This window comes from Nannospalax galili, unplaced genomic scaffold, assembly GCF_000622305.1.
Source record: "Nannospalax galili isolate Female #2095 unplaced genomic scaffold, S.galili_v1.0 scaffold234, whole genome shotgun sequence".
Lineage (NCBI taxonomy): Eukaryota > Metazoa > Chordata > Mammalia > Rodentia > Spalacidae > Nannospalax > Nannospalax galili.
In genome coordinates, this window is record NW_008335054.1 from 1616362 (window position 1) to 1622128 (window position 5767).

Sequence of the window (5767 nt, forward strand, 5' to 3'; positions counted from 1 at the left end):
TAAAAAAGATCTCCATTTCATTATTAAAATATACAGTTTCATACAGAAAAATTCATTTTTAATACAATTGACACTAAGATGCTCATGTGTTTCTAATCTCTATATATCTGATTATGACTAGTTACAGTTGGTTACTTTCTGAGCTCCTTGGAATCTGAGCATGGATATAAAGTCATCAGGTAGATTTCAGTGGTAATGTTTTTCACATCTACTAATAATTAAGGAGAAAATTTTTATGCTTTGAAGAATTATTTTTTTTGTTTATTTATGCACCCACTTCACAGGTAACACCCGCCCATAGCCTCCCTCCCCCCACTAATACTCTGATATCCCTGCTACTGTCTACTGTGTTTTTGGCACCCCCAGCCATTCCCCACTACTTGCCATTCTGGTAAATCTAGTCAGCCTATCTAGAGGTCTTTATTTTAGGAGGGTCAGTTGTTCCTCATCTGGCAGTAATCAGTTGTATGTATTCCTTTGGATAAGATTGGGCTCTGCTGTTCAATTTCCCGGTTCCATGTTGGGTTACTATCTGGGAATCCCTTTGGCCACCATGGTCAACAACTCAAAAGAAGGTATCACTTGTCTGGCATTGTTGCTTGTTATGTAGCCTTTAGATATACAAATGGACTCTTATGAAATTACATTGGCCCCTTTAATCTTTGGTTATGCATTATTTTTGGGTGTTTAAAGCCACACAGTTGTCCAGATAAAACAATTTATTTTTACTCTTAAGGTCATTTGAGGATACCTTCCTCAGGGGTCACATGGGCTTGGGAGGAGCCCCTGGCTCCTTTCTTTTGCCAGTTCCGCCTATGTGAAGATAAGTCAAAGGTCCTGCTTGACCACTGTTGGCTTCACTTGGAAGCATGGAGAAAATGATTCCTCTGTGTTGGCCCTCCTCTTTATAGACTGGACACTGGTTCAAATCCATCTGGTGGGGTCTCCTTTGCCTCCTTGATCAAGAGGACAGGTGACCCACCACTATTATAGGACATTTTGAGAGATGTTCATAGTCCTGTGGAACTAGTCAACCTAGGAGGGCAAGGAGCAAAAAGTGTCCTTTATGTCCCTCTGACCAAATTATTATAAACCTCAAAGTATGTCTGTTAAACACCCAAGAAGGTAAGTTCCACCAGTCTGGTATTTTTAATTACTGTGTGTCATGTAGATAAATCTTGGGCAAAGACCAGTTGTTCTCAGATAAACCTTACCTAGACATATATTTCTTGATCTGCTATGAATAATCTGTCAGTAGGTAGTAGGAGTAATATGGTTCTCTCTGGTTTTCAAAACTAACTAGGCATTGTTTATCTCTCACATTGTCTCACCCCTCCATCATGGTTTTCCCACTTAAGGTGCCCCCATTTCTCCCATTTCTCCTTACTAATATCCTTCTCCTAAGGTCCTACCTCTCTTGAGCTCCTTCTTTCCCTTTATCCCCCAGGTCCCTTGTATACCCTTCCCTCCCCCATCCCTTAAACTCACCCAATTTTTATCCATATCTTCCTTATTAAGGCCAGTTTCCTACTGTTCTTCTCTTAAGGTTATTTCTTTTCCTTTACCTCCTTGTTTCCTTTCCATTATCCTGGTTCCTGTAGTTATGTCTGTTTGCATACTTATTTATCAGAGTCTGGTTCTAGGATCCACATATGAGGGAGAACATATGTCGATTTTTTTTCTGATTCTGTATTACTCCACTTAGTATAACTGTTTCTAGTTCCATCTATTACCTGCAAATTTCATGATTTCATCTTTCTTTACTGCTGAGTAAAACTCCATTATATAAATGAACCATATTTTCATTATCTACTCATCAATTGAGGGACACTTAGGTTGCTTCCATCTCTTAGCTATTGTGAAAAGACCAGCAACAAACAAGGATGTACACGTGTCTCTGCAATAGGATGAGTTTTTTGGGTATATGCCAACAAGTTGTATAGCTGGGTCAAATGGTAGGTTCATTTGTAGTTTTTTAAGAGTTCTCCACACTGCTTTCCATAGGGGTTGAACCAGTTTGCAGCCCCACCAGCAGTGGATGAGTGTTCCCCTTTCCCCACATCCTCTCCAACATTTGGTACCATTTCTTCTCTTGATCTTAGCCAGTCTGATTGGGGTGAGGTGAAATCTTAAAGTGGTTATAATTTGCATTTCCCTAATTATTAGTGACGTTGAACAGCTTTTAAGATGTTCCATAGCCATCTTTACTTCTTCTTTTGAGAACTCTCTGCTCAGCTCCTTAGTCCATCTTTTAACTGGGTTGCTTCTTGTCTTGGTTCTCTGTTTTTTGAGTTTGTTATAATGTCTGATTATTAAACCTTGTCAGATATGTCACTGGTGAAAAATTTCTCCCATTCTGTGGGTTTTCTGTTTGCTTCCTTGGTTTTGCCCTTTGATGTACAGAAGGTTTTTAGTTTAATAAGGTCCCATTTTTTAATTCTTGCCCTTGTTTCCTGAGCAATTGATTTCCAGTTTAGAAAATCCTGTCCTACACCTATATCTTGTAAGTGTATTCCAATGTTTTCTTCTAACATTTTCAGAGTTTCAGGCTTTACATTGAGGTCTCTGAGCCATTTGGAATTTACTTTTGTGCAGGGTGAAAGATAGGTGTTTAGTTTCATTCTTCTACAAGTGGAGATCCAGTTTTGCCAACACCATTTGCTGAACATGCTGTCTTTCCTCCAGTGAATATTCTTGACCCCTTTGTCAAATATCAGGTAGCTGAAATTGTATTGGCTCATATTTGGGTCTTGAATTTTGTTCCATTGTTCTATGGGTCTATTTTTATGCAAGTACCATGTTGTTTTTATGACTGTATCTCTGTAATACAGCTTGAAATCTGGTATAGTAATCCCCCTGGCATTGCTCTTAGTGCTCATGGTTATTTTGGCTATCCAAGGTCTTTTGTGCTTCCATGTGAATTTTAGGATAGATTTTTTCCAATTCTGTGAAAAATGTCATGGGGATTTTGATTGGCATTGCGTTTAATCTATATATGACTTTTGGTAGGATGGTCATTTTCACAATACCAATTCTTCCCATCTATGAGCATGGGAAGTCCTTCCATCTTCTGATGTCTTCCTCGATTTCTTTCTTTAAATATTTAAAATTTTCATTATAGAGCTCTTTATTGTCTTTGGTCAGGTTTATTCCGAGATTTTTTTTTTTTTTTTTTTTTTTGTAGCTATTGTGAATGGGAGTGTTTCCATGTGCTCTTTCTCTGATTACTTGTTATTGGAATATAGAAAGGCTATAGACTTTCGTAGGATAATTTTGTAACCTGCCGCTATACTGAACATGGTAATAATTTCTAGGAGTTTTCCAGTGGAATTTTTGACGTCCCTTAGATATAATATCATATCATCTGCAAAAAGGGATAATTTGATCTCCTCTTTTCAAATTATTACTCCGCTAATTTCCTTCTCTTGTCTTATTGCTCTTTCAAGAGTTTCAAGTACTATGTTAAAGAGAAGTGGGGATAGTGAACAGAATTGTTCGGTTCCTGATTTCAACGGGAATGCTCCCAGTTTTTCTCCATTTAGAATGATGTTGTCTGTGGGTTTGTTATATATGGCTTTAATTATATTGAGGTATTTTCCCTCCAGTCCAATTCCCTCTAGGACTTTGAACATAAATGCATGTTGAATTTTGTCAAAGGCCTTCTCTGCATCTATTGAGATGACCATGTGGTTCTTGTCTTTGAGTCTATTTATATGATTTATGCCATTTATTGACTTACGTATATTGAACCATCCCTGCATCTCTGGGATAAAGCCAACTTGATCATGGTGGATGATCTTTTTGATGTGTGTCTGTGTGCGGTTTGCAAGTATCTTGCTGATAATTTTTGCATCTATGTTCATTAAGGATATGGGTCTATAGTTTTCTTTTTTGGTTGTATCTTTACCTGACTTTGGTATTAGAGTGATCCTGGCTTCATAGAAGGAATTTGGACGTTCTCCCTCCATTCCTATCTTTTTGAATAAAGTAAGTAATATTGGATGCAGATTTTCTTTAAATGTCTGATATAATTCTGCTGCAAATCCATCTGATCCTGGGCTGCTTTTAGTCAGGAGGTTTTGTATTACTGTTTCAATTTCTTTTTGTGTTATGGGTTTATTTAAGCTGTTAATCTCTTCTTGGTTTAGTTTTTGTGGTTCCCACGCCTTTAGGTATCCATACATTTCTTTTAGGTGTTCAAATTTAGCTGCATATAGGTTTTCAAAGTGTTCCCTTGTAATGTTCTATATCTTTCTGGTGTCTGTTGTGATGTTTCCCCTTTCATCTCTGATTTTGTTGATTTGGAGGTGCTATTTCTTTCTTTTGATTAACTGGACTAGCAGTCTGTAAATCTTGTTTATCTTTTCAAAGAACCAGCTCTTGGAATTATTGATTCTTTTTATTGTTTTGTTTGTTTCAATTTCATTAATTCCTGCCCTGATTTTTTGTTATTTCTTCTTGTCTGCTGGGTTTTAGTTTCGTTTGCTGTTGGTTTTCAAGTGTGTTGATTTGCAATGTTAAGTCATTTTTTTTTTTTTTTTGCGTTCTTTCCGATTTTTTGATGTAGGCACTTAGAGCTATAAACGTCCTTCTAAGGACCACTTTCTGTGTGTCCCAGAGGTTTTGTTTTGTTGTATTGTCCATTTCATTTAGTTCCAGGAATACTTTTATTTCTTTCCTAATTTCTCCTTTGTCTCATTCATCATTCAAGAGTATGTTTTTTAATCTCCATTTATTCATGTAGTTACTAGAGTTTCTTCCAGTGTTGATTTTAATCTTTATTGCATTGTGGTCTGATAGGATGCATGGAATTATTCCAATCTTTTTGTATTTGTTGAGGTTTGTTTTGTGCCCCAGTATATGGTCTATTTTGGAGAAAGTTCCATGGGGCACTGTATAAAAAGAAAGTATGTCCTTTGGTGCTTGGGTGGAACACTCGGTAGATGTCCGTTAAGTACATTTGATATTTGGTATTGTTTAATTCAGATGTCTCTCTGTTAACTCTCTGCCCTGTTGACCTATCTAATGGAGACAGTGGGGTATTGAAGTCACCTACTACTAATGAGTTGTGGTTAAATGGGGGCTTAAAGCCCTGTAGTATTGTTTTTATGAAGTTGGGTGCACCAGAGTTTGATGAATATATGTTCATGATTGTAATATCATGTATGAGTTTGTGCATTCTGTCACCATTGCTCTAAGTTTATATGAACAAGTTCCCAGCTGCCTGGAAGAGTCTGCTCCCTTGTAGACATCCACCACCCCTGGCTCTTACAGTCTTTCCACTCCCTTTTCCACAATGGTCCCTGAGCCCTGCATAGCAGAGGTTTAATATAGGAGTCCTAGCCAGCAACACACTCTCTTCAGTTTCTTATTCTCTACATTTTGACCAGAATCCATTCACATAGTCTGTATCTTGATTGGGGAGTTCAGTCCATTAATATTTAAAGTTATTAGTGAAAGATGGGTATTGAATCCTGTCATTTTTATTTCTGTTTACGTTCTTGATATAGCTGTACTTTTCCACAGTTATACCTTCATTGGATTTCTTTCTGCTATCCCTTGGGTATAGTCATTCCTTTCTTCAGCTCTTTGTAATGCTTCAAGAACTCTCTGAAGGGCTGGTTTTGTGGACATGAAATCCTTTAGCCTATTTATGTCATGGAAGATTTTTCTTTTCCCTTCAACTATAGTAGACATTTTGGCTGGGCATAGTAATCTGGGTTGGCATCTGTGGTCATTTAAAACTGGGAATACTTTGGTCCAGGCT